This window comes from Odontesthes bonariensis, chromosome 10 (genome assembly GCF_027942865.1).
Source record: "Odontesthes bonariensis isolate fOdoBon6 chromosome 10, fOdoBon6.hap1, whole genome shotgun sequence".
NCBI lineage: Eukaryota > Metazoa > Chordata > Actinopteri > Atheriniformes > Atherinopsidae > Odontesthes > Odontesthes bonariensis.
Genome location: NC_134515.1, coordinates 23,940,809 through 23,960,457, shown reverse-complemented (window position 1 = coordinate 23,960,457; position 19,649 = coordinate 23,940,809).

Here is a 19,649-nt window from a genome sequence, read left to right as displayed (position 1 = left end):
TTTCTTTTCCCATGCCTCAAGTGGCACTTTTGTCAATTATAGTATTCAAGTTGAATAGAAAGGGAACATGGCGCCTACACACAGAGAAGCACCATTATCATCCTGCGAATAGTTTTCAGAAAGGTCTTCACCGATATTCTCTACTGGGGCAAGGAAATTGGATGCAGAGTTTTAAGGATTGTTTTTTCATAAAATCTGGTTTCCAGGTCCCTTTGAGGAAATTGGTAACATTCTGTGTTGAAATGGACTTTGTCCAGCGAGTAACAGACCATAATAACCCGAAAATGGTTTCCCATCTGAAAAGAAAGGAAACTTGAGGATATACAGATGGGATTCTTTTGCACAAAAGGTCTGGAAACTCTTAGTAAGAGCCCAAAACAGATCAACTTGTAGTCTTAAATCTAAGACCAAATATGCAATTAAGTATATCCACAGTGACATTTTTTTCCATAATCATATACTGTCTAGTCTACATCGCACATGCATATCGATAGAGCCAAATTCAAAATAAAGCCACTCGTCACTTTTTTTTCTGTTTCTTCCCTTTCATGAACAAAATGCATCAAATATTGTGCTTGAAAATCATCTCATTAAGACTGCCTGTCACTTGAAGCATTTCCAGATTGTTGCTCTAATAACATCCTGATTCTATAACCAAATCAGCTGCCAAAATCACTATTTAACTAACTTACACACAATGTCTGTGCAGTAATTACATTTGTACTGATGCTTCTTGAAACAGATGTGTGAAGATTCTCATTGGCGTTTTAAAACAATTTTGTACATCAATTTCAGCAACTGAGGCCAAAGTTTCTTGCCTAACAGCCATGTCTTTTATGCTGTTTAGATGGATTTTTATACAATCTAGAAGACACTTACGCTCCCCGACTCATTTGGAAAAGGACATCTCTAAATAATTTAATTATTACTTCATGAGTCCACGATCAAGAATCAAATTATATCTATTTGAGCATATTTACATTTATGCCTGACACAATATATTGGTGTGCTGTGCTGAGTTTACAAGCTCAGTGGATGTTTGCCTGATTATTGGTTAAAGGAATCCTTTGATCTTATTGTATGCACATTTTGAAGCTCCAAATCATGTGAACTTGTTAGAAATGGTGGGGTGAAGACGGTGGAAGGACACAAATGCGGACTTTCAAAAAGCAAGACATGATCATGACTTAGACAAAAACAAAAAGGACTTAGCTTGACTTGGCGTGAAGGGTGAAAGGATCTCACAATGACTGTGAGAAACCAGAAAGACTAAATACTGTGGGAAGTGATGAGTAAATGGATGCAGCTGGAAGAATCAACAGGTTAAGTGAATGAACTGAACATGGGGACTGAGAAAACAGAAACTGTGGGGAAAACAATGGTAAAAATAAATACAAGACCTGGGGCCCGTTGCACAAAACTAAGATAAGGGATTAAGCCGGGATATGTTGGCTATCCTGGCTCAACTTATCCGTGGTCCAGTTGCACAAAAGTGGGATAGAGGGAAGTGGGATATGTTCAGACGTAAGTTACCATGGAAAGTTATTCTGTGAAGCTAGCCTGCTCCAGACCAGGCTAAGTTCCAGGATCTATTTAATCTCATTCCTCATCTCAGTCAGTGGTCGCCACAAATGGAAACCAATATTTATTCCACTACCTAGAACATATTGTTTAAACATTTAACTATACCCACTATCATTATTGAAACATTTGTGATCATTAATTGCAATCATTTTAGATAACTGATGATTTTAGATGAACTTGCAATCATTAGATAATTTAGTTTCCCACAGACTACACATAAAGTACATCACCATATAAATTAAAAATACGCATTAGAGAGTACCACGATGTTCCTTTATTGAACAAGCATGAATCAAAGCAAGTAAACCATCAGCTCCTTTCAAAACTGAAGTCACACAGTGCTCTACAAGACAAAAAGCACAGAATCAAAGCATGCAGTTTGAGAAACTGTAAAACTGTAAAAATGGGCTATACAAATAAAATTGCCTTGCCTATACAGCACAAAAACCTAACAAAAATTACTCTGCCATTGCAGGCCCAACTTAAATCAACATGCATATTAATTAAAATAATTTAACACATATTGGTCTCTGACCAGCCGACCACAGTCGTCATCCGGGAAGATGGCAGGATTGTCCCAGTCTATGAGAGCTGGCACTCTGGGGGCCCTCTCCTTTCTCAGGCAGGCCACATTGTGGAGGACAGCACAGGCCACAATGATATCACATGCCCTGTCTGGGTTGACTCTCAGGTGGGTCAGACACTGAAAGCGTGCCTTCAGTAGGCCAAATGTCATTTCTATCCGGGCCCTTGTTCTGGCATGGGCATAGTTGTATGCCAGTTGTGCCTCCAGAGGGTCTGCAAATGGAGTGAGCAGAAAAGGCTGGCAGGCATACCCTCTGTCACCCAGGAATTCACCTGTGAATACAAAATGTTACCATCACAACCTCATAAGTAGTGACATTCTTAACACAGCCATGATGTTAAAAGTGGTTATCAATAGAGGTTCTGTGGCTCACCTTGTGATAGGCGCCGATAGATCTGAGTTCCGAAACACTCGGGAGTCGTGGACCGAGCCGGGACACTTTGCCACAACATTACTGAACAAATAGTCAGCATTGCAGACCATCTGAAATGATAAGATGTTAAACCAGTCAATGCACATCACAGGCAATGTACAGTGTTCATTAATTAACTTTATCAAAAGTCATGTTCACCTGTACATTGATGCTGTGGAAGTTTTTCCTGTTCACAAAATCCCCCTCATGGCCACCTGAGGGGGATTTTATTTTGATGTGTGTGCAGTCCACTGCACCAATGACATTGGGGAAACCTGTAATACGATGAAATGAGTATCTTACTCTGAATGTTAACATTGTAATTGTAACTGTAATTTTTAAAAAAAATTTCTTAACTGCAATCCTATAGAACTCCTCCTACAAATGTGTTTTCAAATATGTTATATAACATTTTATTTGGATTGTAGCCCTAATTGTGATAGTTTCAGTGGAGTGGTGATTGTGTATTTGTGCTAGCCTGGAAAACCAGCGCCAACTGCTGGACGGCAAAATGTTTTGCCTGCGGTTGGGTCTGGCCTCGATCCACTTGTCATTTTGAAAATACTGCCCTGAATCTGGCAGATGGCAACTAAACCAATCACAACGCAGAGATGTGTTTTGAATCAACGCGGGCGGGCCAGAGGGTTCTGGTGCGGGGTTTTGAGGGAGTGACGACAGAGCAGTGCGACGTTGGGCAGTGGAAGCGAACATAGACAAGCGAAAGCACAACAAGAAAGATGGCGGCGGCAATGGAACAGTGCTCGTTTGATTCAGCCTTGGCACACAGCCATTATAACGAACAGCCTTGCCACTCTGTATTAAGCCCCATTGTACCGGCTTTTTGGCTGCAGTTCCACCAGAATTCCACTGGGAGCGTCGGTGGAGACCAGAATGAATGGGGCCCTATGGAGCTAGATGCTACAAATGGTCAGTTTCACCTAAGTCTCCTCAAGAGCGCTCAGATTTGAATGTAGTTTCTGAGAGCTCAACATGGGTTTCAAGTAAAAAATCTACTGAACGAGTACATATATCGCTTTGATTTCTTACTGGTTGGCTTCTTGTTGTCCACAACGCGCTAGCATTGTGCTAATGACAGCTGGTCGACCAGCTATGTATGACGTCATATACACTTCAAATCCTTTTTTTAAGCAAATGAGTGGCTCTAAAAATCTAAAACTCAGCCATGGGTATTTTCTAAACACCCTTTTTCGAAAACAACATTCGAATTACTAGAGAAAAAATTATATCTTGAGATAAGGGCACGAAAGGGCGTATAGCTCCATAGGACTCCATTCATTCTGGTCTCCAAAATTGGGCGCCCCACGTGGAAAGAGGGTGGAAATGCAACCAAAATCGCCTCGTTGGAAACCGGAAATGCACCGTGAGTGGCGTATCTGTCCTATTATAGAATCTGTGCTTGGCATCAGTTTTGGAAGAGTCCCCTCCCACCAAAGCTTTCTGTCGCGCTTACTACGTCACAGTCAGTTGCGCTGATTGGTCAGAGCGTTGGCCTATAGGCACAGACACGGTTTGAAAGACAACGGGTTGTGCTCATCAACAATGTTCCGTTGTATCCATTGATCGGTGCCAGACTAAATTAGACATCCAATCCATTTAGGCTGGTTTATCAGGCTATATTTGTGCACTACTTACGCATTCAGGCGGTCAGCAATGGTTTGCCACGCTTGCTCCCTTTGTTTTTTAACTGTGGCGGTATTTCCTTTTTGTTTTATTTTCTCCTTCACCTCTTCATATGCTTCCATTAATAGTTCTTGCTCCGCTGGGGAGAAATACGCCGCCCTTGTTGCCATGGTGAATCAGTGAATCTATGATCGATCGTGGGGTCTATTTAACCAAGTCGTGTGCAGTACTTATCCAGGATCGGTTTCACTTGGCTTGATGAATCCGTGTCTGCTCATCCTGGCTTGGCCTTTGTGCAATCAACTGGGCGCCCATGTTTTGGATTCCTTGAACCTGGCTAAGTAATTCATCCTGGATTTCTAAATCCTACTTTTGTGCAACGGGCCCCTGAACATGGGGAAAACCCCATGGACATGACAGAACTTGGAACATTTCCTGCATTTAGTTATTTGAGGTGCTATACGTTCAATGAGGGAGGGTGTGGCCTAAAGTAAATACCACCTAATATTAAAGTGTGCATAATCATTAGGTAGCTTCCCTTTGGTAAAATTAGCCATAAAAGAGCTTTACCAATATCAATCATTTAAAAATTACACTGACCACTTGGCAAACTCATAAAAGAATTCAAAGTAGCTTTCCATTGTACCAATCATGCAGGTTTCTTCTCTAAAGAACAACTTATTTTTGAGTATGTTTTCCTGTAATTTTGTCTGGTCTGTCAGCAAGATTTGGCAAAAAAAAAAAAGTATTTGCATTTATGACATGCCACCAAATCTTTGTGAAGTAAGTAGATTAAAATTCTTTGGGCTTGGACCAAAGTGGTGTGCAACATTTTCTGCTGCACATAACACTATTCCCTTTTTCCCTGTGGCAAAAACAACTCTTTCTTGATGTTGGAGAAATTCTTCTCGTGTTCGATCAAGATAAAAACAAAAAGTTGTGGTTTCTGGTTGTGGTCATTCGATAGACGCATAAATAATGCTGGCAAACTTTCTCAGCAACATCCGTCAGCCAAAAAGTCTGTCTAAATGGTTTCAACATTGAAAGCAGACCAGGAGTCCAAAGTTGTCTGCCAGAGTTGTGAAAACTGTCCTAATAAAAAGTACGCACCTATAAGCCACAGACCTACAAGCATCCCCCATATGGCATTTTTTCATCTCTGCACTCCAGTTTGTACAATAAAAACATCTTTACACCAGTGAGCTGCTCATACAGTGTCAGAATACACCATTTCAATATTTTTTTTATTTCCTGCAACTCAATCAGACAAGCAAGGACTTGTCAGTCCAACAACCAACATACCTCTATGTGTAATATCAGTATTTGAGGTGAGTCATCCTCACACAGACTTTTGAAACATGTGTTATGATGTTGTACATGTGCAAATTCAATTTTGATAAAGTCTGTGCTGTAGCACCTCCTGTGATCTTTGGTGCCTTAAGAAAAAAGAAGATGGTACAGATGGAGTGACAAGCAGGGTTTAGTTGGTTTCATACTACATATTTTAAAATTTCTAATTCAGCTCTCTTTCTAAATATCAAATATATTTTATTGCCCAGTGGTTGGGGACATCTATTTTCCACATTAAATACAACAAAAAAAAAAAAAAACTTAACTAACTTGACTGATGTACTTGGCATTGCTTATGCATCATGTTGCTGGTGTGAAGAAGAGTTTATGGGACCTGAAAAGACAGCTGTTGTCCAAAGCATAAAAAATCTACGAAAGCATATTTTTTAATTGCCTAAATGGTAATATTGGCAATACAGCAGTAATAGATACAATAGTAAATTAAATTTAATGTAGTTGTATATGAGTTTAGGCTTGTTAATTGATTAATTCTTGTTGGTTATAGTAAATCAACCACTTAAAATGATAACTTTTTAATAAACATAAGAAAAAGAGCATGTGAAAGACATTTCCTCACAGTTACATGGTTTTCTTTCAGCATTAAGCAATTCTGCTGTATCGAATCATTTAGTTTTGGTTTAGTCAACATAATTTGCTAGGGTTGATTAAATTAATTTACTGTGGCTGGGCTAAACGAACCAGTACAGGTTTTATGGATGTTATTTATACCAGTCTTTTTTCAATTAGAATTAAATTGAATTAAATGTTAATTTGTTCAACTGAATGACATAAGTAACATGGATCAAATCCTTGTTCAAATATCAAATTTTAGTTTTTCTTCATAGAAGATTAAGTTGAACCAGCCAATTCATATTAGGTGGTCACAAAAGAATTACTTGATTCTGGAAGAAAACCATTTTGTTACATTACATTTTTATATCCATTCAGGAGGTTGGAGCCTATCTTAGCTGGTATTGAGCGAGACAAACGAGACAAACAACCATACATGCTCACACACACACATATATATATATATATACATATATACATATATATAGATAGATAGATAGATAGATAGATAGATAGATAGATAGATAGATAGATAGATAGATAGATAGATAGATAGATAGATAGATAGATAGATAGATAGATAGATAGATATATATATGTATAAAACAGTTTAACCTGAAGTACTTTTTCTTTTAAGTTTGATTGAAAATGTGTAGTTAATGGACTGCATAAAATGTCTTGTAAGGCATCTCCTGTGCTATTATTAGCATGAACTAATATTATCAGTATCCTGATATTTGTTGGATAATGTTTTTAGGAATTCAAAAACCTGCTTTGAAGCAGAATTATATCAGTGATAGTCATTCCATGAATTTTCATTTACATGGTCTTTTACATGAATTCATTAAAAGAAAGAGAGGCTATAGTTTTTCTGTCAAATGAAGAGCAGTAGCTGACAGGCTGCACACCTTTTAACCCCAGCAACCAGGCCAGTGTTATTGTGTCCTTCTTTTGTGTGGAAATCAAATCCCACAGTTGACAATTATCAATTTGTTAATTTTACATACCAGCTTAACCCTATGCACGGTCACAATTTGGATTGGGGCTATTCCAGGTGTTATTGGGCAAGAAGCACAGCACGCCCGGGAGATATCACTTCTCCATGACAGGAACAACCCACAGACAATAACCATGCACTCATTTATTCCATTCCATTTTAAGTCCATTTGAAATTTTCCAGTTAAACTAGCGTGCATGTTTTTGAGCTGGAAGGAAGCTGGAGCACCTCAAAAGAACCCATGCTGGCATGAGGAGAACATCCAAACTCCACACAAAGAGACCCAGCTGAGATTTGAAACAGGAACCTTCTTGCTAAGAGGCGGCAGTGCAACCCACTGTGCAGCCCCTGATGTTGCCATGGAAAAGTTCTATAGCTGGCACACTACTTTATCAAAACAAGATGTTTGGCTGGCTGTGCTGCAACCGAATACACATGTTACTTTAATGTCTTGTTTATCAGGGCTCAAAATAGGTCTGCTGTTACTGGGGATGCATTTCCACAGGTGAGAAACCAAACCAAAACACAGGGTACAGATTTTAAATTCAGCTTATGTCACGTGTTTACCTCTCTTTGTGAATGGAGAATTCCTTCTGTCTAAACCTGAATACTCTACATCGTTTCAGGCTCAAAAAAAGGGCAAAGAAACAATTTAATGAGTCTATGAAGGTAGTAGGTCCTTTGTGTTTGCAGCAGGATTTAGCTTATCCTCTTCATGTCTGCGGTTGAGGGTGCAATTTTCTATAAAGACATCTTTTGGGACTGCAGCATCTAAGGTGGAGACTCAAAGATATTGAACAAAGCTATAAAGAAAGCCTCCTCTGTGCAGGGGACACCTCTGGAGCACCTGGAGCTCATCATACAATGCAAAGAATGGTGCTGCACAAGCTGCCAAGTATAGTGCATAATAGTGCAGATCCAGGGGATCATTCCTGCCAATTCAATAACCTTATTACTTTCTTTTCTAAGTCAAGTCAAGTCAAGTTTATTTGTATAGCACATTTCATGTACAAAACAATTCAAAGTGCTTTACATAAAATAAAAGCATTGCAGCTGGGAGTGGAAGAAGCATTAAAAATACATGAAAGAATAGAAACATCCATTATCTATACCGCTGAATCTGTCAGTCAGGTCGCAGGGGGGGTTGGAGCCTATCCCAGCAGTCAATGGGCAAGAGGCAGGGTACACCCTGCCAGTCCATTGCAGGGCCACATAGAGACAAATGAGACAAACAACCATGCATGCTCACACTCACTCCTAAGGACAATTTAGAGATGCCAATGAACCTAACATGCATGATTTTTTGGACAGTGGGAGGAAGCCAGAGTACCCAGAGAGAACCCACACATACACAGGGAGAACATGCAAACTCCACACAGAAAGGCCCCAGCTGGGTGTTGAACCTGGAACCTTCTTGCTGTGAGGTGACAGTGCTAACCACCACACCACCGTGCAGCCCAAAAGAGAAACAAATAAAATAATTGAAATTAAATTAAAATTATTAAAAACAAGCAACAGTCAATATAAGTTCAAAGATCCCATGCAGATTTCATGCATAGACACATGAGAAAATAAATGTCTTTAACCTGGATTTAAAAATGTCTACATTTGGTGAGAGTTTACTCTCCACTGGCAGTTTGTTCCACTTGTTTGCAGCATAACAGCTAAATGCTGCTTCTCCATGTTTAGTCTGGACTCTGGACTGGACCAGCTGACCTGAGTCCTTGGATCTAAGAGCTCTGCTGGGTTTTTATTCTCTGAACATATCACAGATGTATTTTGGGCCTAAACCGTTCTGGGATTTGTAAACCATCAGCAGGCTTTTAAAATCTATTCTGTGACTGACTGGAAGCCAGAGTAAAGATTTTAAAACTGCTGTGATGTGTTCAGATCACTTAGTCCGGGTTAAAACTCTAGCAGCAATTCGTACACAAGGCAATTCAAAGTGCTTTACAGCTACATAAAATCACAAGAAGGCAATAAAATCATTCCAAAAAACAAAAAAAAATCATTAATTAATTTAAAAGTGAAGAGTGCAGATAAAATACTTTCAGGTGTCATATGCACATCTAAATAGAACTGTTTTCAGTCTGGATTTAAACATTGTCACATTGTCCAGGCCCCTGCTGGACCCGTGGAGGCTGACTATGTAAACCGGAAATTTTTCCATATCCTAAATGTACAGGTACACTTGGGGATAATTGTCCATAGACTCTGAACTGGATTTCTCATTTTGAAAAATACCACATCAACCCCTTTGAGTAATGCTGAGCAATGTTACATTTATGCCCTGTGAAAGCTCATCATTGACTCCTATCCTCCGTGCATACAGATAATCTGTGATGGAGCTCATTTCATTTCCAACATTGAGGCTAAATGGCCGGGATCAGTTCATGATTCTAGGATCTTCCGAGCATCCTCACTGACACAGAGGTTTGCACATGGCGCAAGAATTTTACTTCCCCGAAGGAGTGTACTTTTGAAGTACATAGGCAGAATTTTGATAATGTAATGAGAGGTCAGGTGTAGAGGTCATCTTAAGGAATTTAAAGTGCTCGTCATACTTTATTATATATAGCCATATAAGGCACATATTGCATCAAATTGCCTAAACTCTTAACACATGTATATCCATCCAACGTTTATCTTATTCTGCAGGAGAGTTCAATGGTGTCCTGCCTGGGGACAGAGGCTATGCATGCTGGCCGTACCTCTTCACGCCATATCCTGATCCAGGAACAAGGGCATGCACATGCACATGTATATGCTAAAACAAGGGCACGGATAGAAATGACCTTTGGCCAAATTAAATACAGGTTCATTGCTTAAAGTTCCCAGGCACCATGGCTGATTTCTGACAGAGCCATCTTAAATTAATAGTATACGTCATATTTGATACATTTTGTCCTGTGGACAACTTTTCATGCTCAAGTCTTTTCGTCGTTGAGTCCCCCAAAAAGAGCATTAAACATCTGCAGCTCATCCAGAACGCTGCTGCTGGAGTTTTAACCAGTACTAAGAGATCTGAACACATCACACCAGTTTTAAAATCTTTACTCTGAATTCCAGTCAGTCACAGAATAGATTTTAAAAGCCTGCTGATGGTTTACAAATCCTAGAACGGTTTAGGCCCAAAATACATCTGTGATATGTTCAGAGAATATAAACCCAGCAGAGCTCTTAGATCCAAGGACTCAGGTCAGCTGGTCCAGTCCAGAGTCCAGACTAAACATGGAGAAGCAGCATTTAGCTGTTATGCTGCAAACCAGTGGAACAAACTGCCAGTGGAGATTAAACTTTCACCAAATGTAGACATTTTTAAATCCAGGTTAAAAACATTTCTGTTCTCATGTGTCTATGCATGAAATCTGCACGATATCTTTTAACTTATCTGGACTGTTGCTTGTTTTTAAATTCATTTTAATTATTTTATTTGTTTCTCTTTATATTATTTTTTGTCTTCCACTCCCTGCTGCAATGCTTTTATTTTATGTAAAGCACTTTGAATTGTTTGTACATGAAATGTGCTCTATAAATAAATTTGATTTGATCTAGTGCCTGAAAGGACTCAGTTTCTCCTGACACAGTGAGGGACCTGTACAGGGACACATATTTCCTTTGATCCTTATTGTTGTGACCTTTGAGTTAGAACTTCTTTTCATAATTTAGCATTGACACAGTAGCAGTTTAAGTCAGAGCAAGTGTAAGAAGGCTAAATGGACAGAGATGATTTATAACTGTCCACATGTTTGGGTCATGGAACCCCACTGTGAATATAATGTAAAAAACACATTTCTAACACTTTAAATGAACCGTACAATAATGACAAGTTTGAGTTGTGTTGAATTGTTTAATTATTATTTCATGTTTCTCAAGCTGTGGAGAGAAAACAGAATTAAATACAGTTCACAACACGAAATTCTCCTTTATCTGAATTTATACTAACATCCCTCTCCAGTTTCATAATCTCTAGCTTGATCTTTTTTATTTTCAGTTTCTTCCATATCTAGTTTGGTGCTCTCTTTATTGGACAAACACATTTCTTCAAAGGCTACTTACCACTCTGAAATATTTTCCTGTACTTTACCTTCACCTGCTGCCAGGTACGCTTTTGGCTGTTAAGATAGCTCCTGTTGAGATGTAACAGTGAAAAATTAATATGTGGGTCACACACTCACGATAATACAGTCACAAAGTATGATGATGCGTGTCGATTATTGGGTTATTAATAAACTGAGCAGGGCCAGTATATTTGTACTGTACATCTCATACAGAGACAATTCAGCATGCTTTATGTAAACACATTATAACACAAAGAGGAGAGCATAAATACATGAGGACAGTGAAATAAATGTCTAACAATTGACAATGGTATGAAACTTTCATAACTTACGCATTTAGTCTGTCTGCAGTTGTTTGCCATGCCATTTCTTCGCTTTATTGATCGCAGCTGTATTACCATTTCTGGTGATGACACTTTTAAAATCGTCATACAGCTCCATCAGCATTATTTGTTCAGCTGACGAAAAAATAACAGCTCTTGTCTCGCTCTCCTTTTCACAGAGATCTCCGTTTTTCCACCATCCACTCGTCAGGGCTTCTTACGTTCCTCGTGCACTCGCACTAAGCTAGGCTATGTAAGCCTCGCTTGGATTAGCCTCACCGAGATGCAGCTAAAATATCTTCGAGGAACGACTTGAGGCTTAAATGGGAGATGGCGATAGTTCAAGCGACGCTTTCCGACTATAGCCTGGCTTACTTTAGCTACTTTCTAGGAATACCCCTCATGTCTACTTACCCATGCTACCCGTTTTACCCATGTTCCACGTCATCATTAAGCTAAGTATTTATTTATTTATTTATTCCATGCTATGCCATGCCAAGTTTTTTGTTTGCCTTTTCAAAGTCACGTTTTTTTTTTTAATCCGGCTCTGCCGCGCTTTTTGTTTGAACTTTGTTATTCTTTGTTTTTGTGAGAATAAACTCAGTTTTCTTTGAAAGTCTGCATCTGTGTCCTACCTTCCCAACCCCAACCTGACACATACCATCTCAGAGTTTTGAGTTTTATGATACAAATAAAACACTTAAACATGTTGGTCAACATTTTCTCCACTCTTCCCCAAAACACTAGCCTGGGCGAAAGCCGACTGTTGACTCCGTCAAACAGTCTGGAAAAACCCAAGAGGAATCCGTTTCCATGGAGGGTGGGACCTTACTCAGCAACTTAAATTCATTGGAGTTCCCTTAACCAATCAGTAATGTTTAGAAAGGACGTAGGTTATGCGCCGAGGTTCATGCTTACTCTCGCGAGGCTCTAGCTCGCGAATCACGCTTCCCACATCCGCTTTCATTATACCGGTACCATTATGATAAATCAAACTTTTCCCAAAGCCAGTTGGAAGGAGAGCTACGACATCCTTGCCACTAACAAAATTGACGAGGCATTCCTCTTGCTCTTGTTTTAATTGTGTAATGCTCTCAAGAGTTGAGACAACTTCATGGATAGCTTCTAGCGTTCTTCCGTCGCCATGTTTATTTCCGCTGCGGTTGAACTACAATCATATGGACTACAATGGACTCCGCGCGTGAGTTCTGCGTCACCACTCGCAACTGTTTGCTGATTGGCAAAACACTGAGCGAACCGAGGTAGGGGGATTTGGCCAGACTATGTGCGGAGCCAAAATCTTTGGGCGGAAGTACGTAGGATGGCGTCGCCAGGCTACCAAAACACAGCTACACTGAAGATTTTTTTTAGAACAAGTCTCAAAATCACGTCATCACAGCACAACAAAGCCATCCCTATTATCATACATACATGAATTAATTTGCAGGAACTTTTACCTATTTGTTTTTGGAAAGCATTGCTAGAGCACAAGTTATGTTCAAACAATTTTCAATACTTCTCATAAATACTAGATTTCAGACATCCCAAGTCTCCCGGAAGTTCCGGGAGTCTCCCTGATATTGATAGTTAATCACGGATGCCCGCGAGTCGGATAAAATATCCCGGATTTTAGACTATTCGAGGGAGTGTTTTTTTTTTTTTTTTTTCAATGCGAGTGAGAGCGTGCAGGCAACACAATAACTCGTGCACCATGCGCGTTTGGACTGCGCAGGCACGAGAGAGAGAGAGAGAGAGAGAGAGAGAGAGAGAGAGAGAGAGAGAGAGAGGTTGCTTGTGAAACCTGTGCGTATCTGTCCAAAGCGATGCTCTGTTCAACGAGTGTTCAGGGCGACTGCTTGTCAGAGGGCGCGCTGATTGGTTTAGTCAGCAAAATAAGCCAATAACGTTCGGTGTGGGATGGCTTCGATTTACTCTCTGACAGTCACCTAAGTTACCACTCAAAACTGTGCATCCTGTGAAATGGCAGAAGGTGAATCCTCGAGTAAAAAAACGAAAATATAAGACTCATTTTACAGCAGAATATACTAAAGTATATCCATGTCTAGTGAAGGTGAAGAATGATGACACCGTGGCGAGGTGCACTGTATGCAGTAGTGACTTCAGTATTGCCCACGGCGGACTTAATGACTGTAAAACATGTGGAGGTAGGCTAAGTTGAACGCACCATCATCTGCATTTTATTTCTGTAGGTTAAGCAAAACGTATCAAACACTTATTTAAAGTATCAATACACATTTAGTTACTAAATTGTGTAGTTCTATAGCCTATCTAACTAACCAGCTACAGTATCTAACTATCTATATCCAGCCTGTCTAAGCCTTTTAAAAAATCCCCAATTTAATATGTTGATAATAAATAGGATAGATAAATATGCAAAATAAATTAAGCATAAATTAATTAAAGAAAATATGTGTGAGTGTGTGTGTGTGTGGGGGGGGGGGGGTCGATAAGCATCTCCCTGAAATGAGATTTTGGAACTTGGGATGTCTGTCTTTCTATTTTCATAAAACTATATGCAGTGGCTTAGTTTTGTTCAAGCTCGCTATCACTGCTTTAGTTGGAAAGATCTGTAACAAGTGTAATAGAACGTTTGTCAAGACAGAAAGTGATTATATATGGGAGTGGATTAATGGTGATTGTTGGGATGTAGAACGTTCAAGTTAATGTTATATCAGTTAATTACCTTATATCACAAGAAAAAGCTGAATTTCGGAACACCACAATGTTTTCAGGACAAATCTATGACATGATCAAAAATGTTTCAGTATGTTTCACATTAAATATATTAGGAAATGTCCTAATTTTGCTTCCTAAGACACCCCATATGTCAGAACAATACAAATTAAAAGTAAAATGAGTTGCAAGAAAAAATGTTCAAGGAGATCAGAGGAGCAGCTTGTGCACTGTATTTAGTTAGATGTTTTGCTGCATTTTTCTACCTTGAACACTGTAAAGTTCAAATAGTTGTCCCCATTAGGGCAAACTTAGCGTGAAACATCTTGCCTTGCACCTCAACACGACACTTTACCCTGCTGTAACGTTTCAGATTTCATTATCTTTCACCCATCTGTGGATTCCTACTCGAGGCCATTTTAGACACAGGCATGACTCCTCCCTCTCTCTCTGGCTGGGGGTGTTTGCACAGAACATGTCAGCACTCCTCATGTAAAACAACATGAAAGACCCAAGGCTTCACCTCCTGGGTAGCATGTAATAACTGACTCGGGCACAGAAATTCGACACTGACAAAGCTGTCTGTTGAGAATGAACACACATCACCAGAAAATACAGAGTTCTATGTGGAAAAAAAAGGAAATCAATAACTCATTTCAGTGACCCCACCTCTTGAACTTGGGCCTTTACTCCTTTTGTAAATATTACCTGTCACCCCACATGCAACAACCTGAGGTGGTACTATTTCACACATTTGTTAACCTTCACTGCAGAGCTCACCTCAATGCAATCTGAGAACAGTTTCAGCTCCTCTTTTTGCAAATAGTTAAACAAGCATGTGATGAAAAGCAGACGGGCTCAGAGCAGGAAGTCTGTTTGTCGAGCTTTCATGCTGTGCACCGTGGAAATATAAAGTTTTAGAAAGATCTTCCCCAGTCATGTTAATGCAATGAACAAATCACTGGAGCAAAGAGGTAGAAATAATTAAAGGAATATTTGATGCATGCAGATGAAATTGAGCACATGAACAATGTTGCAGATGTTATAAAGGCTGTGCAAGCTACCATTTTAACCAACTACAGACCCATCTCAAATCTTCCTTTTATAGCCAAGATTGTTGAGAAAGTGGTTTCTAATCAACTCAGTAACTTCTTGAACTCCAGTGGACATAAGGTTGAACACTGACTCAGGCAAGGTGTCAGTTCTGGTCCTGTTGGCTCTCAGTGCTGCATTTGGCACTGTGGATCACAGTATACTGCTGAACAGGTTGGAAACCTGGGCAGGACTCAGCGAGACAGTCCTAGAATGGTTCAGGTCCTACTTGGAGGAGCATAGTTATTTTGTGAGTATTGGAAGTAATCAATCTGATCGAGTGGCTATGACATGTGGAGTTCCTCAGGAGTCAGTTCTTGGACCCCTTCTGTTCACTCTATACATGCTGCCTCTGGGTCAAACTCTGAAGAACTCTAAAGTCAACTACCACAGCTATGCAGATGACACACAGATAAATCTCGCACGGTCTCCAGTTGACTGCAGTCCTACAGAGTCATTGTGCGACTGCTTAGAGCAAGTCAAAAAGGGGATGAACCAACATTTCCTTCAGTTAAATCAAGAAAAAACTCAGGTCATTGTGTTTGGCAACAAAGAGAAGAGGTTTGCTGTCAGTAAACACCTTGAGTCACTGTCTCTAGAATTCAATATAAACACAAGAAACTTGTGCTAAAGAAAAAAATAAAGGACCAGACTCAGTGAATAATTCCCTATACTCCCTATAATATAGATCAGTGAGCAGTGCTGACCAACATGTCATTGGGGTCATCAGGTGGGAACCTCCTTTCATCAGTGTTTCGTCTAGTTGGGCCCACGACACCTCCAGGAGGCTAGACAATGACCACTGGTGTCCCAGAGTCACCCTCCTAATGCCAGCCAACACTGCCCCTCACAACAACCATAATCTACCTCAGCCTCTCACCAACTGCACACCAGTCACAACGGGGTGGGGATGCAAACCCTGGTTCGGGTAGGGGGAGAAATAAAAGAGGTAAGATAAGCAGGAATGGGATTCAAACCCTGGTTCGGGTAGGGGTTAATGAAAATATAGAGGGTGCCAGACGTAGAGGCAGGACAAGACACACTAGCAGATTTGGCAGACAAACTCACCTAAACTGTCCTATAATCACTAAAAATACCAGCAAAAACAAAGCCATACAAATAGCTTGAACTTCTTCTTTGCTTTTTCAAAAGTCTGTTTACCCTAAGTGCTCCCCCTGCTGGGCCCCCAGCTGCTATTGCATCTTCTAATCCAAATCAACTGGCTGGATTTTACTGCCTTATCTGACACTTCCTGCACTATTTTCCTCACACTCTGTCCACTTACACCCAGCTCCCTCAACAATGAGACAACAGACTTTGCAACAAATCCTCTACATCCTACTTCCACTGGACAGATTCTAACCTTTCCATCCTCGCTGCTCTGCTTCTGCCCCCAACTCCACATATCTAAACTTTTTCCTTTCATATGCTTCTGCTACTAATTCCTCCCAAGGAACAGTCAGCTCTATGAAATAGACTCTCATTCTACTCCTAGACCACAAGACTATATCAGGCCTTAGAATTGTAGAGGCTATCTCCTGGGGAACAACAAGCTTATTTCCTAAATCTACCTGCATCTCCCAATCACAAGCATCCTCCAAGCTGCCGTGCCTCCTTATCGTCTTTTTAACTTTCTCCCCCTCTTGAACAAACTGAATTGCAACTCTCTTCACCTTAGACCCTCCTAAGTTTACCTGCCTTCGTTTATCTTCAATACCTGCAGCTAAGCTTCTTAATACTTGGTCATGTCGCCATGTATACCGGCCTTGTGACAGACTAACCTTACAACCTGACAAAATATGCCTTAGAGTTGTAGTACCTGAACATAACGAGCATAACGGGTCTCCATTTGAAAACTAAAGACCAAGTCTGGAACCTTGGCGGGCTGATAGACTCAGACCTGACCTTCAACAATCATATCAAATCAGTCACCAAATCAGCCTTTTATCAACTTAAGAACATATCCAGAATTAAGGGTTTTATTTCCCAAACAGATCAGGAGAAGCATGCTTTCATCTCCAACAGACTTGACTACTGTAATGGTCTTCTGACTGGACTCCCCCAAAAGAGTCTCAAACAGCTGCAGCTCATTCAGAACGCTGCAGCCCGAGTTTTAACCAGAACAAAGAGATCACATTACATCACCCATTAGGTCCAGAATACATGAATGACATGCTAGCAGAGTATACACCCAGTAGAGCTCTGAGATCTGCTGACTCAGGTCAGATAGTGGAGCCCAGAGTTCAAACTAGACACGGTGAAGCAGCTTTTAGCTGTTATGCTGCACACAACTGGAACAAACTACCAGCAGAACTGAAATCAGCCCCAACTGTAAGCACTTTTAAATCCAGGTTAAAAACATTTCTCTTTCGGTGTGCTTATGGTTGAGTTCCTTTAAATAATAGCATAATGCTATAAATCCTCTTAATTGTTTTATATTTTTCTTTTTTCCCCTCTTCTGTGATTAATTTTAACTGTGTGTTTTAATTTTTATTCTATTTTTTTTTATTCTCTTTAAATTGCTTGTTTTTATGCTGCTTTATGCTGTTCTTTTAAATGCCTTGTCTTTATGTAAAGCACATTGAGTTGCCTGTGGTATCAAATGCACTATATAAATAAAGATGCCTTGCCTTGCCTTTCCTTACAGTCAACTGCTTGATTTTACTTTTTGTATATCATTATATAGAAGCAATAACAATGAGCCCTCTTTCTTCAGCATTCTGTCAAGCTTCATGTATAAGTTGAGGTGTTTTCTTTTTGAGAAATGTATCTCCTTAAAAACAATACCCCTTGGCAATGTACACCAAAAAAGTTGCATGCTGTGTAAAATCTAAATCAGAACAGAAAGTAGTTACATGTGATGATCTAAACTCTTTATCTGAAAGAATGTTTTACAAAAGTAACACATAAATATCCCAGTTTTTGTTTGATGATTTTGATGTAAGCTAAGTTTGCATTCATGCAACGAGACATGAAAACAACTTAATTAAGGAACACAGAGTCGCAGAATTGTTTGAAATGGTATGAAAACAATTGGTGTTACATTAATCAGGCCACACATTTTGCATTTGGAGGTCCTAAGGATTGTGTGGCGAGGTGCTATATAGTCAAGTGGTAATACCAACCGAGTCTCATCCACTTGTGTTTTTAAACTTACTTTACTTTAAATTGTCTGTTTTTAAGATTTAGTCTCCCTTTCCTTGTGCTTTCAGTCAGTGTTTGGTCACTGTTTTACACATTACAAACTCTAAATCATCATAGCTTGTATTAAAGTAGACACTGTAATAACATATCACATGAAAATATACATATATAGTAATGTATTACTATACATGTACACGTTGACTATACAAAATGATATGGTTTTGTTTTAGATTTTTTGTAATAATAAATGGCATGGTAAAAGCTGTAAGCACTCTTTCTTTGCCAAAGAGTACAAATGAGAGGAAGACTAAAAGTTTGATAAAACACTGGCTTAACAATATGTGTTGTGAGTGTAACTGTGATATTGTAAATGTAAAAAATATGTGAAAAGAACCCAATTTAATAGTGAGGAGAGTCAATCACATACAATGGAAAGCTAATAATATTTCAATTTAACAGGAAAGTTGAGGATAACTTGTTTTCCAGATGAGAAATACAAGGCTGACCAAAAAAAAAGTGGACATCAGTAAATAATGTGAATGCAGAATGTGAAGGTATGTTATTCCGTGTTGGGCCTGGAGCCCCATCTAATAAGGAAAGCTCTCCCATTATGTGTGCATGTAACAATTGTCGCCTGGTTAGCTTTTGTTTTCTTTTTTGCCAAAAACATTTTGTCAAATATTGTCAATAAAGGAAAACAGGAGACACACGAGGAGACAGCAGATGGACCCTATTTGGGAAAAAAATTGCTGCTATATGCAATGTTTTAACAAACCTGTGTTGTCCCTAAATCCGATTCTATACTAAATTCAATCCTTACTTTTGCTAATTTATTATAGTATAAAACTTATTTAGCGTCATACTTAATAATTTAAAATGCATTGGTGTTTTCATTTCATGTAGTCATATAAAGATATTTTATAGAGTCAACATGCAGTGAGTTTTAGAAACACTTTTCATGTACATAACCTGTAGGAAACGGTCTTGGTTATGACTATTAGAAATTACTTCAATTTTGTCTGCCTGTATTTAGACTCCCTGGTTTCTTCCACAAGGATGAAAGAATTTTGTTTAGTTGTAAAAAAAATAATTAAATCAGTTTGAACTATTTATCTATCTCACCACTTGAACTCCTCCATGGTCAGGACTCCGAGTACTTTAATTAATTATTAATCTAACCAGCTAGGTTCAGCTA